The sequence below is a fragment of the Myotis yumanensis genome, unplaced genomic scaffold (genome assembly GCF_028538775.1).
Source record: "Myotis yumanensis isolate MYYU_CA2020_CCGP unplaced genomic scaffold, mMyoYum1.0.hap1 SCAF_1, whole genome shotgun sequence".
NCBI lineage: Eukaryota > Metazoa > Chordata > Mammalia > Chiroptera > Vespertilionidae > Myotis > Myotis yumanensis.
In genome coordinates, this window is record NW_027223752.1 from 32,019,909 (window position 1) to 32,036,766 (window position 16,858).

The following is a 16,858-nucleotide window of genomic DNA, read 5'->3' on the forward strand; positions in this document are numbered from 1 at the left end:
AAGGTTGTCCGGAAGGATGTCCGGTCTAATTAGCATATTACGCTTTTATTATTATAGATTTTGCTGGAAGAAAGAGCGTTAACTGAGATTTTCTTGATGCTTCAAGCAAATACAACTGAATGGATGTTACTCCAAATGCTGAGCAAAATACAACTAAAGGATCAAATTATAGCAACAATAATTCCTGGATGTTGGCCTGAATCTTTACAACCAACAAGCTCTATACTCTTGCAGAGTGAATGGATATATACTGGCGTTTCCATCTTTAAAACAAGGCCACTATGTAATTATACAATGGAGACACCAAATTTTAGAGATGGGGCCAACTATTCAGACAGCAATAGAGACAGCTGGTCTATCTTCACACACTGTTTTATCAGAGCACTTCAATTACAGAGGGGGCACCTAACCCTACAGACCAGACTAACGATATTTTATTGATTAGACAAGAATTTAAAAAAAAATAAACAAGTGTGGGTGGGAAGCTCTCATCAGAGATTAGCATTCATTCAGAAACTGAGATTTCATTCCCAGAGTTAGAAGACATCTGATACTGAGGGGATGCCATGCAATGGAAGGTGAAACTCTTAGGTATTTTTCACCTCCTTAGAACTTCAGAATTCCTGACTGAGGTCTCACAGTCACTGCACCCATTAGCAATGGACACTGGCTGCCATGGGAGAAATAACTCACACAGTAATCCAGAAGCCCTAAAGCAGTGGTTCTCAACCTTCTGGCCCTTTAAATACAGTTCCTCATGTTGTGACCCAACCATAAAATTATTTTCGTTGCTTCTTCATAACTGTAATGTTGCTACTTTATGAATTGTAATGTAAATATCTGATATGCAGGATGGTCTTAGGCGACCCCTGTGAAAAGGTCGTTTGACCGCCAAAGGGGTCGCAACCCACAGGTTGAGAACCGCTACCCTAAAGTGATGTTAAACTCCCACTAAAGGTAAAACCTTTCACACTCCTCTGTTTAGGTGTGGCTAATGACCCAATTATTTATACAATATGCAAACTAAGGATAATAAGGTTGGGCGATTTGTATTTGGTACTAAAACATGGTGTTTGGGCTCCTAATTGCAAAGAGAGACCAAGTGAAAAGGATAACTAGAAACTAAACAAGTCCTTAGACAAACAGGATCACAGTTCTTAGTGAACAGCAGCTTATAAATCGCTAATTTGAAGGTCTTGGTGATCTATATCAAGAAAAAAGAGCATAACTAACCACATAATAAAGAAATTTTATCAAGGGTATTCACTGATATGAAATATTTCACCGATTAGTTTCTTAGAAACTCACTCTAAAATCTTTCAACTGAACTGAGCAGTCTGCTAACAATGTTATAATCTGAACGCCTGAGTCTTAACAACTCCAAAGTGAACATGATAATGTGTAACACACAGCACTGCCACGGATGAAGACAACCTAATTCACAGGCTCATGCACAATCAACCACAGACACAAAACAGTAGTTACGCCTGCAAAACACAAAATTACACAGCCAGCTATGGCTTCCTTCTTCCCATCAAAAGATGCATTCCTCTGCCATGCCCACTCACACATACTCCAATATGAAGAGACACAGTTACCCACGGATAAAAAGTCAACTCACATTACAAGCTGAAAAGCTGGTGTGTTTCTTACAAATTGGATAAAACAGCTTGTTGTTGTTTCTCTTCCTCCCTCTCTCTCTCTCTCTCTCTCTCTCTCGCAGGCACAGTAAGATAATAAGTACTGGGCAGGACCCTTAATGCACCATCAGAGAAAACCCAAAAGAAAAAAAAAAAACGAATTAAAAGGTTCACTTTCTATCTAAGAATAGTCTTTATCTTTATTCCTAAATGACTTATAAATGTCCTCCACTTCAGAATGTATATGATTATTTTAAAGTTTTGTTATAAAATAAATGGAAACAAAGTCAAGTTACTATTTAGTGAAGACAAAAACTAACTTCCACCCACTTCATTGCCAGGTGCCTAATAGGTCTCGATACATCTGTTGACCCATCATTTTGAGAAAGGGAAGAAAAGCATATCAAAATTCCATCCTAACTGTGAGAGATGATGATGAATAGGACAAGTTAGAGTAAGCAAAACAGATACAATATAAACTTTTAGAACTTCCTCCTACCTCCAATATGGGGTTAAGCTGAGGCTCCAGGGACAAGCAGCCCCTGGGTTTCCCTTTCTGAGAGAACAGGGTGGGGTGGGGGTGAGTGAACTGGAGCTGGAAGACAGGCAACAGTTACCACCTTCTTCACAAAGGAAAGGATAGAAAGCGGGGAGGAATGCTGTAACACAGACCCACAAAATCGGAACTGCTTTACCAACGTCAGACATTCTGCTTTGCATTCTATCTAGGGAAGGCATGTGCTCTCAGGGATGTATCTTTACCCTCTAGGATACTTTAAAACTCAAAGAACAAGACTCCCTTTCTAATTCCCTCAATGAGAATAGAGAGGAGAAAGCGTTTAATAGCATTCCAGATAATTTGTGCCAATTTAGATGATTCATGTATTACTTTCCCAGACTAAATGGTCTATGGCCAGCACTTTCAAGTCAACAAGGGTTTGGAGAGCAGGACCTAATTACAGATCTGAGTCACTGTCTACACGTCCCCTCAGCCCAGTGGGCCATCCCCCACAAAGGCACCATTTCATTTTGAGGTATAAAAACAAGCCAAGTCTACAAATCTCTTTATGTAGAAAATAAGTAAGAAGACGTCATTCCACAAGAAACAAAAAATTGATTTTTTTAAATTTTTTTTTACAGAGGGAGGGAGGGAGGAACAACAACTTGTTCCACTTCTTTATGCATTCATTAGTTGCTTCTTGTATGTTCCTCACCTGGAGATCAAACCCGAAACCTTGGCACATAGGGATGGACAATAATCTAATCAACTGAGCTACAGGTCAGGGCCCTGAATTAATTTTTTTTAAATAAAATGTTCAATAGGCTTTTTCCCTTTAAAAGTACTCATAACATTAAAGTTTTTAAAACAAGAAAATGGATATAAGACATATTATAGGATATCTTACATTTCTTGTGTCTGTGTTTGGCCTGATGTACAAAATGACATACTATCTTGAAAACTGACCGTATCCCAAGGGGAGAGACTTAGTAGCTCTTTTCATAGGGGCCTCATTGATTAGGTGTTTCAACTTGATGGCTATAATCTTCTAACAGTGGCAACATTTTAATTTAAGAGCCTGGGGGGGGGGGGGGGGGGGAATGAAGGAAAAAAAAAACCTAAAGATAGTTACATTTAAATAAAATTAAAACAAGAACACATTCTTTTAACCAAAACAAAAAACATGCACAAGCACAAAAAAACCTAAATTTCAACAAAAGATGTTACTGTTTTCCTTCCTGTAATATAGATACAATATAGATGAATTAAGGGGTAAAACTCTTTTGCATTTACCTTTTGTTCACATGGTAAACATTTAAGCAAAGATAACCCTGAAAGTAAAAAGGAAAGATATCCTCTTTTGATTGTCATCAATCTTTCTCTGGCACTTTATCAGTAAGTCTGTTCCCCAAGCAAAAGAATTAATGATCTCTAAATGGAAAGGACTATTCAGTTTCCAGGTCCAACAACAACATTCCAAACAAGAACAAGGGGTAATAAGATGAGAGAGAGAGAGAGAGAGAGAGAGAGATTGAGATTTAGAGAAATAGAGCTCTCTGAATGCAGAAGTTAAATGATCTAAGATACATTTCAGACAAGAATGATAAAAATTATCTCCAAGGCTCACACTGGGGCACAAACGGAAATAAACAGCACAGAAAAGATTTCTGAGGTTCGAAAGGGACTGAGATACTGAGAACCTCAGACACTTCTGAGGTTCGCAAGTGCCTGGGAGACTGGGGAAAGCATAGTTTGTCACCCCAAAACATGCCTTTTAGAATACTGATTATTTGAAGCTGGTTATTAATTTTTTTTTAAGAAACAGAAGACTCAAGAAAAACCTTTAACCTTCCCCCTAACTGCCTAAAAAAAATTTAGAGGACCTAAAGGAAGGGAGATGTCATCACAGATAACTGCAGTTTAACATCAGTAGTGTGTAATAGGGAGGAACCTAGCCAGGCCCTTTTGATCAAAGTCCTCTGTGTCCTGTTAAGGATGGTCCAGCAAACATTTACTTATCAAATATTTGCTTTTCTATCTCCATGTGAATTACCTTCCTGCCCTTTGAAGTCCTAAACCACAACCCCACCCCCCATTCCCCATCCCCCAAGGGGGCTTATCAGCCTTAACTGCTTGATCTGTCCTCAGGTCTCATATTCATATGGAACCCCTGTAGGTGCACATGTAATAAATTTGGTCATTTTCTCCTGTTAATTTGTCCATGTTAATTAATTAGTCCAGCTAGAAGAACTTAAAAGGATTTTGGCGAGCCAGCCAGGAAACTTTACTGGCTGGACACTGTTTGCTTTGGGAATTTGATCATTAGTCTAGCCAGAAGAGCTTAGAGGGGTAGAAGAAAAATGATTTTTTTCCTCCCTCACAGTACTATGTTTCCAGGTGCCATGCTGCACAGTCTATTCATTGGAGTGGATGCCTCTTTTATAACTGCTGCTAGCAGCACAAAGGACAAATTTACAAATTTAGAAAACACAGAAGTAAGTTCTATAAGTGTGACAACTAATTGTCAGGGTATAGAAAAATGCCCAGATTTACCTAAGTATCCCAAAAGCAAGCACACTGACCATAGGATGAATAGAGCTATTTAAATAAAAAAGGAACGAACACATTCTGAAAAGCTCATTGATGACACAGTTGGTCTGAAAGTGTCCTCCTGCAGGTACCAAACCTGCACAGGACTGCAGAACCAGGTACAGAAAGTGAACTCAGAAGGTGACCAAGCACCAGACTACTGCCCAAGTTAAGAGGCTGTCAGCATGTTGATTAAATGCATCAGCCACTTAAAAGTTCAGATCACTAAGATGCCTAGTAATCAATCTTTGGCGAAGCATCTGAGAACTAATTTACAGCCTCTTCCCCTGATCCTGAATTTATTCTAAACTGAGATTCTGAACAATAAATAGACACAGTATCTACATTGCCTGAAGTTAAAAGCATGCAAAAAACCATACCACCCATGTGTGGTAAAAGGACAAACATATGCACAAGGAGAAAAAAGACCAAAACCAGGATAGTGGTTCCTCAGAGGCAGAGAAATGGCGCTGCGGTTTGGAGGCTTACCCTGGGTTTTTAACTGCTCCAAAGAACTGGTAAACAAACTGGGTAGATTAAAAGGCAAAACCTTCAGGAGGAGGGGGGGAATCTAAAAGTGATATATTTTATCTTCCTGTCTTGGAATACGAAATCACTACCTGGTAACTGTTAAGTGTGAAGAGGGTGCCACCAACACACCAGCACACTCTGCCAGTTTAACTTAACGGTACCATGTGCCACACTTTGTAATTACTCCCACATTCCCCAGGGAGAAACTAATGGATTACTAAAAATAAATGGAGATTAAGTGAATCACTTGGGATGTTTGGCTCCCAATGCAAACTGGCTTAAACAGAAAGGAAATGTATTGGCTCAACAGCTTGGACTTCTGGTGGAGAGACAGGCTCCGGGACTGGCTTCTCTGTCCTCCACCCTGTGTGGCTTCTTGCTCAGGCTGCAGACACATCAGACCTCACACTGGCACCAAACAACATCCAGAAGAAGAGAGGCAGGCTCTCCCTGTACTCTGTTTATCAGAAAATTTCTGCCACAAGTTCCTGGCAAGCCTACCTTGGAGTCTCATAGGCTAGAACGGGATTACCGGGCCATTCCTGAAACCATCCTTCTGGCCAGGTAATGCCCAACACTAGTTGATGTTTTGTCAGCGATGGGTCGATCATGGACAAAGCAGAGAGAGGGTTGCCCCTAATCCCTGGGCCCACCCTAGAGCTGCAGTCAGTTGCTCAGCTCGTTACAGGGGGGATCAGTAGGATACATGACATGGCTCCAGCCCCAATATGCATTCTGCTAATATTTACAGAATAACCTGCATAAGACTGCCGTGATATATAGTTATATATATGACTAAAGACTCAAGAAGCAGATGAAGACATGAATTGACCCCTTTGAGAAAAGTCAATTTTAAAAACTTGGCTTCTATATTTCCACTGCTCCAATGAGAAATTTGAAGACAAAGTCAACACATTTAAAGCAGGTACATCATAGGATGAATGGTATAGTACTTACTATAGTCTTGTGCCATGGCTACAGAAATTTAGACAATCAGCATCCACAGAAATAATGTATAACCTGAAAAAAGAGAAATAAAAAGTTAAAAATGGTATAAAAATAAAAAATAAAGTACAAAAGAAATTTCACCAAGATAAAACAGTTGCATAAAAAACTTTTTATCTTTTTTTCTGAAAGCAACCCAGCCTTTTTAAAGTATGCAGCTGCACTTAAATTAAGAGAAAATGTCTGTAATATTAAAGTACTTCTAAGTATTTTCAAGATCAAATCATCTGCAGACCACCAAAACAAACACACAAAATACATTTTAATCAAGTAATACTGCCCTGCAATGCTATTTATAAAACTGAAACAAAAGCAGAATTACTAAATTGACCAAAAGAATCATACAGTCTAGCCCTACAACACACATCTACTCTATTCCATTTGATGCAACCTAAAATTAAGTTAATCAGCTTCAAATTCTAAACTTCTAAACTCAGGGATCTTAAGAAATAATAGTCCTCAAAATAATACACATTTCTGGTTCAAATTTTTCACACTGCATCCTAATAAAATCTTTGAATATTCAGCATGGATATGGAATGCTAAAGAAACACACCCATAGAATTGAGGACTCTAAGACCCTAGAATGGCTTTTAATATTCATAAGTGAAAGACCCCAGGACAAATAACAATATAGCAAATCACACTCTTAATTAAGCAGGATTTATTAGAAATCTATTGATGCTGTGGTGCTTCCTGGGGATAGTGTGCCTTGACAAGGCCAAGGACAGCTACTGTCCCTGGATCTACAAATAATACCACGTCTAGTTTCACTTGCCTCCGTGTTTGCAGGAGACAAAAAACTTCCTCTACCCTCTCATGTTCAGTTCCTGGGCACATGCAAAGTAAACTGGTAAAAAGAAATTAATAGGAGGAAAGGCATATATTTCTTTATTGATGTTAATATTTTTATATGCAGGGGGATATCACAGAAAAGAAGTAAAATGCCAAAGAGGCAGTTATGGGACTTATATACCATTTTAACAAAGGGCGATGCATTTTAGAGAAGTGACTAAACAAAGGAAAAGGTTTGGATTTGTAAGGATGATAAATTGTAGAAATATGACTAAGAAAAAAATGTATGGTAGATAAGAATTGGTTAGTAAGATCTGTTATGAAGACTAATTTCTGGTGATAAAAATCTTTTTCCTCCTTCTGGTTGGAAGATGGGTGCACCTTTAAAAATGGAAACTTATGCCCTGCTTTCAGGCAGATGGGGGAAGACAGGTCTTCCTGTGTCTGCTATTTCTCAATTTCCTTCAGTTCAAAATATGCCACCATTGGCATATTGTGGGGTACATATCCTGATCCCCTACAGGTTCAGAAAGATAAAATAAAAAACACCTTAAAAAATAAGGGTGCAAGTCTCAGCATGAAAGATGTTTTCAATATATATATCCTCCAAAGGACTCATATAGAATACATACAGAATTCACATAAAACAATAAGAAAAAGACAGAGCGCCCAAACAAGATATCCAAGTGACAATAAGCACAGGAAAAGGTGCTCAATCTCAATCATTTACCAAGAGAATACACATTAAAACCACCGTGACATAAAATTATATACTGACTAAAAATGACTAAATGACTAAAAATGAAGGTCTGAGGACACAAGTCTTAGGACCTGGAGCAATTCAGCTCTCATGCACTGCTGGTGCGAGTGAGGACTAGACAACTGTTCCTCAATATCTAATAAGGCGGAGCATAGATATATACACTGTGGCCCAGCAATTCCACTGCTAGGGAAATGCCTACCAGGAGTGCACAGACACATCGTCCCAGACACACATACAATAATATTCAAAGAAGACAAAACTCAGTAAAAATAAACTGTGGAGTATTCATACAACTGAATACTATACAGCAGGGGTCAGTTAGCGTTTTCTGAAAAGGGCCAGATAGCAAGTATTTTTGGCTTTGCAGGCCATAAGGTCTCTGTGTCCTGTTGCAACTGCTGGACTTTGCCTTTGGAGTGGGAAAACAGCCCCAGACACACGGAAATGAATGGGTGGGTCTGTGTTCCAATCAAACCTTATTTACAAAATCAGGCAGCCAGCACAGGCTGTAGTCTGAGTGCTATACAATAATGAACATGAATGAACTATAAAGAATACAACAACACAAATGAATCTCACAAACATAATGCTGAAACAAAAAAGCCAGATATCTGAGAAAATACAAAACTGTATGATGCCATCTTAGTAAAGCTCAAAGTAGGTAAAACTACTTTTTACAAAAATTCCAGAGACAACAAGTTCATGAGATAACAGTTACCTCTGAGTGTGGGGGGATGGTAGACACCAGGAGGAGGTGGAAGGGGGAATTTTGGTGGGCTAGTGATATTGGATTCTCTGATTTGAGTGGTGGTTTCATGACTATGCTCAATATGAGAAAATTCATCAAAGCGTTCACTTATGATTCACCTATCTTTATGTGTGCTTGAATAAAAAGTAAGACATTTAAATTTTTTTAACAAAGAATACGGGCCAATTCTGTAAGTGGCTGCTTTCTCATAGCTCATTCTCCCTGGACATCAAACACTGATGCACCAGCAAGCTCTGTGTCCTCACAAAGCAGAGCCATGAAGCCTCCCTTTGCTGAAGGTGATGTCTGCAGTGTAGCTCAACCTCTGCTCTGAGTCCCAGGCGGGACTTTGGAGAAGAGTGGTGATCAGATGGAACACACAGGAGTGTCAGGAGCAGAATGCAACCCTGAGGGAGCGGGGAAAGTAACAGACGGTGGAGAAGAGACTGGTGGAAATACGCCCCTACATTTTAACATACTCAGCTGAATATCCCAGAAAGAAACGAGGGTAACAAAAACAGCTTAGAAACACAATTTGGAAGGTCAATGGGCTTGCCTTTTGGACAAAAATTATGACATTTTAAAAGCTGACTTCATTCTTCAAAGGCTGATGAAGGGATTTCTTTTCAGTATCACACTTGCCTCCAATCTAACAGATAAGTGGGTAGGAAGTTTTAACTTTTCAAATGAGGAAGCAACCCTGGCAGATAAAATTAGTCTTGACTTTCTAGGCCTGCATATTTTAAACCATGTCTATACCTTGGTGTCATCTTGTCCCTCTGTACCAGTGGTGGGGAACATCCAACCCAAGCCGTATAGGCCTGCGAAATCATTTGGTCTGGCCCTGCCAGGGCATTAGGGGTGAGTTGATTAAATGTCTGACCAATATAGCAGGCCAATTTTAAAGCTGATAATTTTGTATGGCCCGTGAATGATGTTCTAAATACCCAAATGGTCCTTGGCAGATAAAAGGTTTCCCACCCCTGCTATACTGTGTCTAAAATTTAACTGGAACTTTCCAGGGATAATAGGAGGCCACTTAATTACGAGGGTTGGGCCCAAACATATTAGGAGAGGCAGAAAATATGAAAATTCCAGAAACAACAAGATCATGGGCATCACATTATATGGATTCACATTCTGTAACTATGAGCTTATATCATGAGTGAAATAAAGAGCAAAAGAGGAAAGAAAAAAATCTGTTATTTTGTCAGTCAGCAACCACCACAGGTGTGATTGCTTCTCTTAGGTTCATACCAATTGTGTTGTGGATTCATTTAAAAAATATATTGTTTTAGCCCTGGCCAGTGTCCTCATTGGTTAGAGCATTGGTCCACGCACAGATGGGTTGCGGGTTTGATTCCTGGTCAAGGGCATGTACCTGGGTTGCAGGGTTCACTCCCCATCCCAGGTCAGGGCACATGTGGGAGGCAATCAGTTGATGTGTCTCTCACATTGATATTTCTGTTTCACTCTCTTCCCTCTCTTTTTCTCCACCCCCCTCACCCATACCTCTCTTCTCCCCTCCCTTCTACTCTCTCGGAAGAAGCAATGGGAAAAACATCATTTGGTGAGGATTAACAAAATATATGGTTTTTTATATTTATTTATATATATATCCTTCTATCAAAAAAATTAAACAACTTTTCAAATCAGTAAAACTGGATTAAAAACAAAACACTGCTCACAGTTGTATGGCCCTCTGATAATGATCAGCTGTGGTGCAACCATTGCTAACTGACACGGCCAAAGTCAGAATGAGGAGCACTCAGGAGCCTACCAACCACCCTCAAAGCAAAACGTTCTTCACATCATATAATAAGACTAGCAAATTTTAACAACTGGGAAAAGTATAAGCTACGTATTTACATTTGGCAGCAAAGGTACAATCTATTTTTCTTTATTTTAAATGTTATAAAATAGTGTTCAGAATTTAGATCATGGTCCATATTTTATATGGTGGGAGTATGTACAAAATCTTTACAACAGATGGGAAATTACATAAAGACATCAAGTGACAGTTCTAGCTGATTCAGCTCTAATTCATTTTGTTTGCTTTCTAACAGCACTAGTTTAAAAAGAGCAGTTCTGTGGTCCATAGAACAGAGTTTTACTTTAAGCAGAGGTGACAATCTTTACTTACATAAGAAGGAGTTATACAGATTAACAGAAGAAATGAACTGCAATGGAATACACTAGGGATATGTCAGGGGAACCATTATTTTTCATTCTTGATGGTATGTAATAAGTGCATCAGCCTAACAGTCATTGAATTTATTAAGCCATAGTTTCACTACACAAATTCTCCATTCCTTTTTTTCTCAGAGCACACTGAATAATCAGAAGGCAGTGTTTGCTTTCCTATACAGTAACAACTGTGCACTTGGCCTGAATTCTAAATAACCAGGTTCTTTACAAAATTTTTGAAATCTAGCCAATATACAGATCTTTTCACTGAAAATAAGCATGAAGGAAACAGGCTCAAATCATAACTGTCATATTTACTCAAAATGGGGAGAACATACTTCTCACACAAGTTGGATAAACATGCACAAACCTCACCATCACCATACACTAAAAACAACACTGTTGTTAAGAACTAGATGCATGAATATTCAATTGGATGTTTGATGACATCAGTATCTACAGCCTAAAATTTATTGCTATAATAGTTAACCAATCAGATAGTGTCTTTCTACACTGGTTAAGCCTAAACAGTAGGGTGGTGGTTAGTTTATGTGTTAAGTTAGCTAGGCTATAGTACTCAGTTATTTAATCAAATACTAATCTAGGTATTGCTGAAAAAAAAACAGCTATAATCATTTGACATTTTAGTAAAGGAGATTACCCTCAATAATTTGGGTGGGCCTCATCCAATCAGTTGAAGGCCTTAATATCAAAGACTAGGTTCCATAAAGGAGAAATTCTCATTCAAGACTTGAGCATCAGCTTATGTATTTCTACTGGTTCTGTTTCTCTAGAGAACCTGTACTGATATACCAGGCAAAATAGGAAACCCACTATGAGTTTTAAAGGTTTTTATATTTAAAGTCAAACAAGGAAAGAAATGGCTTAATTTAATTACCTTCACCTGGGGGAAAAGGCATCATGTGCCTACCAAAAAAGCATACCTAATGACTGAGATACCCCCCGACTAACTAAAATAAAAGTAAACTGTGAGATGTGCACTACTACAGCCTTTAAAATGCTGAGGGCAGAGCAGGGCAATATTAGTTCTAACTTGGGGTCTGGAGAAAAGGAAGAGGAGGGCTGGAAGGAAATCAGGCAAAGCAAAGAGGGTGGAGTTGCCCAGGTAAGAACTTAATGCATCTAAACTTTTTAAGCTAACAATGTTTCAGGAATTACTATGTCCCAGGTGTTTTAACTTGACTATCCCATCTGATTGTTCGCAAAAAATATTAAGTGGCAGATGCTATTATTACCCATAATTCTCAGGAGGGATGTAAGAGCTAGACACATAATTCCACAAGGTGACACAGCTACTAGTAGCAGTGGAACCCAATTTTGAACGTAGGCCTTGACTTAAGCTACTGAGCTTTGTGCTTCCCTAATAGCATTTCCTAGGTAGAACAACGGGGCAAAAACATTCCAAGCCAAAAAAATCTCATGAACAATGTCACAGATGTATCAAAAGTAAATAGCAGCTCTAAATGGTTTGGCTCAGTGGATAGAGCATCGGCCTGTGGACTGAAGGGTCCTGGTTTTGATTCCAGTCAAGGGCACATGCCCGGGTTGCAGGCTCGATCTCCAGGAGGGGGCGTGCAGGAGGCAGCTGATCAATGATTCTTTCTCATGGTTGATATTTCCATCTCTCTCTCCCTCTCCCTTCCTCTCTGAAATCAATCCTATCTAATAATAGACAAACATGGTAATTGACTATACCTTCGCTATCCCTCCCATTGGCTAATCAGCACGATATGCAAATTAACCGCCAACAAAGATGGTGGCTAATTTGCATACTAAAGGCAGGGTGGGTCAGCGCCATCCTGCCTGCCCTGCCACCATCCGGGCCTGCTATTTGCCACCCGAGGCGGTGGGGCGGGACAGGGCCATCCCGCCTGCCCTGCCGCCATCTGGGCCTGCTATCTGCAACCCGGGGCAGCGGGCGTCCCATGTGCGACCCGACCCTGGGCGGCTGGGCGGGGCAGCAGCGATCCACCGGCCCACCCAGGTGTCCCGTGTGCTACCCAACCCGGGGCGGCGGGGGGGGGGGCGGCAGCAGCAATCGGCCGGCCCACCTGGCCGCTGTCTGGGCGTCCCGTGTGTCACTTGACCCAGGCGTCCTGTGTGCAACTCGACTCGCGGCGGCCGGGTGGGGCAACAGCGATCCGCCGGCCCGCCCAGCCACCGTCCGAGTGTCCTGTGTGCGAACCGACCCAGGGTGGCGGGGCGGGACAGTGTGGCTCCTCTGTCACCCCAGCTTCCTCATCATAGCTCCCTTGGAGGCCTAAGCCTTTAGTCAGACATCCCCCGAGGGCTCCCTGGCTGCCAGAAGGATGTCTGACTGCAAGCTTAGGCCTGATCCCCCGGGGAGCGGGCCTAAGTTGACAGGTGGACATCCCCCAAGGGGTCCTGGACTGCAAATGGGCGCAGGCCTGGCTGAGGGACTCCCCCCCACCCCCAAGTGCACAAATTTTTGTGCACCGAGCCTCTAGTAATAATAACAAAAAACATTTTTAAAAAAGTAAATGGCAAATTTCAGATCTGTACATATAGAAAGGAGATTAAAGGAAAACAGCATGAGCAAAAATAAAAAAAGCAAAACTCTATAAAAAGAAAAGATTATTGGATCAAAACTGTTAACACCCCACAAATTTACCTTCCCCCCTCCTATTTCATGAAATTTAAAAAGAAATATAAAATATACAAAAATTCACAGAAGTACAGGAAATCTCAGAACAGATGACATCAACAGACCAGAGCACTGATAAATTCTAAGAAACAGAAAGCATTCAGATTGAAGACAAGACTCAAAAGACCTGAAAGACCAGTAACCCCTTGGAAATAAGAGGCTAGATCTCAAAAAAAAAGCTGTCCTGGCAGAACCTAGAAAAAACCCAAAACTGGGTCAGCAGATTCTGGGAGAAGCAGCATACTGTGGATGATGAACCAGGTAAACTGAAAACCATGACACCATGTCAACCCCTTCTCTGTCCATGAGAAGCTGTGGGTGGCATTAGCCCTAGATTAAAGCCATGAGAAATACCAGAGTGATCCCTGGGACTAGAGAAACTGGACCATGTCCCAAGTAACTTATTACTTACAGTCTACCTGCACTCAGAAGGCAAGGAACCCACACATCTAATGGGAAAATCCACCCTACCCAACATGGCTTGGCCCTGTCAAGGCTCCTATAAATCAAAGCCCACAGGTGCTATAGGCGAACAGAATCTCTATAACACAGAATTCAACCTTTTGGTTGTATCATTTGCTACAAATAAATCTACAATAAAGAAATCAAAGGGGTGCCCTGGACTGTTTGCTCAGTGGTTAGAGTGTTGGCCTTCGAACCTCAGGGTTTCAGATTTGATTCAGAGTCAAGAAAAGTACCTGGGTTGCAGGTTCGATCCCCAGCCCTGGGGTGCATGCAGAAGGTAACGAATCAATCTCTCTCTGTCTCTGTCTTCCTCCCTCCCTCCCTCTCTCCCTACACGCCTTTCACTCCCTCTAAAAATCAATGGGAAAAATATCCTCAGGTGAGGATTCAAAAAAAAAAAAATCAAAGGAGTTTAGAACACGACACCCTCAAACATGTGGATTTGGAGTATTATTTTGACTTAAAAAACAAGAGGGGCATAAAGGCACTCTAACCTCCCTTTTCTTCCAGAAAACAGAAGATAAAACTCCCATTTGGAAGACGCTCTCCCCGCACCTGGGGGGAAAGAACACTGATGACCAGGGACAGGGAGTTGAGGTTGAGAATAATCTGTGCAAACAAAGCTTTAAATAACGCTGTTATCTTCCTTTAACCTCCCATAGATTTTACTTTTTCACAATGACTATTCTTTGTTCAAACCAATATATAAACACTTAGGCCTAACTGTTTTTTTGTGTGTCTTATTTTCCTGAGAAATCTCCCATGTACATGGGTTTTTTGTTTTTGTTATTGTTTTTAATTGTAGGCTATTCTTCTGTTAATCTATGCCAATTTCCTTCTCAGGCCCAGCCAGAGAGCCTAGGAGGGTAGAGGAAAGGTTTACCTCCCCCACACATCCACTCTATGAAAATCAACAACATGGAAAGGAGTATCAAATTCAAGAATGCCTAAGAAAAATAAGAATATGGGAAAACAAAGAACATGTTTTAAAGTATAATAAAGTTCCTCAAGAATTTCAAGGAAATATGACATCCACAAAAAAAAAGATAATTATTTGGGGTTAAAATAAGATTATTGGGAAATAAACTATGAAGGGTAAGTCAGCATCGGATCATGGAGGGAGCAGCTGGATCCCACATCCTGAATCCCATCCCAGGTGGACACAGAGCTCTGTCCATTATCCTCTCCCTTGGCCTCTTCCCTTCTGCCTATAAACATGTTCAAATCTTCCTTCATTCATGAAAAGCTTTTTCTTTGATCCAGATCTCTCTCAAAATAAGAAGTAATGAGGGAGAAAGGTGTCAATGATGATTTGGATGGCCCTAGCTGAAATAACTGGGTGGATGGTTCTCCCAGTACTGTGGTCGGCAAACTGCGGCTCGCGAGCCACATGCGGCTCTTTGGCCCCTTGAGTATGGCTCTTCCTAAGCTTTAGGAGTACCCTAATTAAGTTAATATCAATGTACCTACCTATAGAGTTTAAGTTTAAAAAATTTGGCTCTCAAAAGAAATTTCAATCGTTGTACTGATGATATTTGGCTCTGTTGACTAATGAGTTTGCCGACCACTGTCCCAGTAGGTGAACACAGAAACCAAAGGAAAGAATGGGAGACACAGGAGTACTTGACGCTAATATACAAAATTTAAAGTGCCTTTACAGGATGAGGTTATAAACTGAGAGCCTATAAACTGAACTTGGTCCACTGGCATATTTTCTTTGGCCCATGCAATATTTTACAAAAATTCAAACCATCCCTTAAAATTCAGGATATTTAACATGAAAGTCCTGATTTACAGCTTCTCTGGAGATCTGGTAACTTCCGGCCCATATTCCCAAACAGCAACAGTGGCTGGAGCCAAACAGCCTGCATGGGGCCTGTAGTCTCCCACTCTCTACAGTCCCCAGTACTGTCTTCCTGACCCTGAGCCTATGTCAATGGCCATTTATCACTCTACTCACTCTGTTGTTGTTTTTAGTGTAGAAAAATAGTTTTTCTTACCCTCAGGCCTGCTTTTACTCACTTACATTGTTGGCCAGGCACTTAAGCTTGTGAAACTGCTGTAAACAACAGACTCCAGAAAAGTTAAAAACATGGCTGATGCCAGGCTGCTGTGGCTCAGTGGTTGAGCGTTCACCTATGAACCACAAGGTCACAGTTTGATTACTTGTCAGGGCACATGCCTGGGTTGCTGGTTCGATCCCCAGTAGGGGGCATGCTGGGGGCAGCTGATCAATGACTGTCTCTCATCATTGATATTTCTATATCTCTCTCCCTCTCTCTGCAATCAATAAAAATATGTTTTTTAAACACACACACACACACACACACACACACACACACACACACACAGAAGCCAGGGCTTGAGTTATGGTTTTGTGGTTTCAGGTGGGTTTGAAATATGCTAAAATAGAATAAGGGTGAGCTCACAAAAAAGAATGCATAAAAGGGGATGGTAACTACGGATGGACTTTTAGGAAATGGCCATCATGTCAGTAAAAGGAAGAGCAAGTTCAAAGAGTGAGAGGTTCAAGAATGATTTTAAAACCAATTAAGTTGGTGTACAGATTACAGCTCAAATCCATTCATTGTGAGATTGGGGCTGTAAAAAGAGATTGGAGTCCATGGTTAAATAAAGAGCAAAAAATTCACGCCTAAACTGCCCATGAAACTACTCCATGTCAATCGGTTAAGGTCAATTCAGAAAGATGTCTCTCTAATTCCTGTCAACATAAATGTTATATATACCAACTATTTGAAAGCCATTTTTTTAATTGACCGGAATTATCATGTAATATTTAAATTACTTAAATTTTATCCTATATGTTAAAAGCATTTTCGAGTAAAAAGCAAAGGAAGAAAAAAATATTAAGCACAATTCAGCAACATTTTCCTCAAATTGTGGCATATAAGAGAACCACTTACACTACCATAATAAGAAAACTGGCCAG

General features: G+C 40.4%; 1 protein-coding gene across 13 annotated transcripts in view; it reads right to left on the bottom strand.

The window, feature by feature from the left end:
* The window catches only part of SIPA1L1 (signal induced proliferation associated 1 like 1), a 433,934-nt gene that overhangs the window by 167,467 nt on the left and 249,609 nt on the right, over positions 1-16,858 (bottom strand). For all 13 annotated transcript variants that reach the window (XM_070417275.1, XM_070417272.1, XM_070417284.1 and 10 more), the window contains one exon: positions 6,217-6,279. The gene's annotated coding sequence lies outside the window, so the exon portion shown is untranslated. The remainder of the gene's footprint in view (positions 1-6,216; positions 6,280-16,858) is intronic.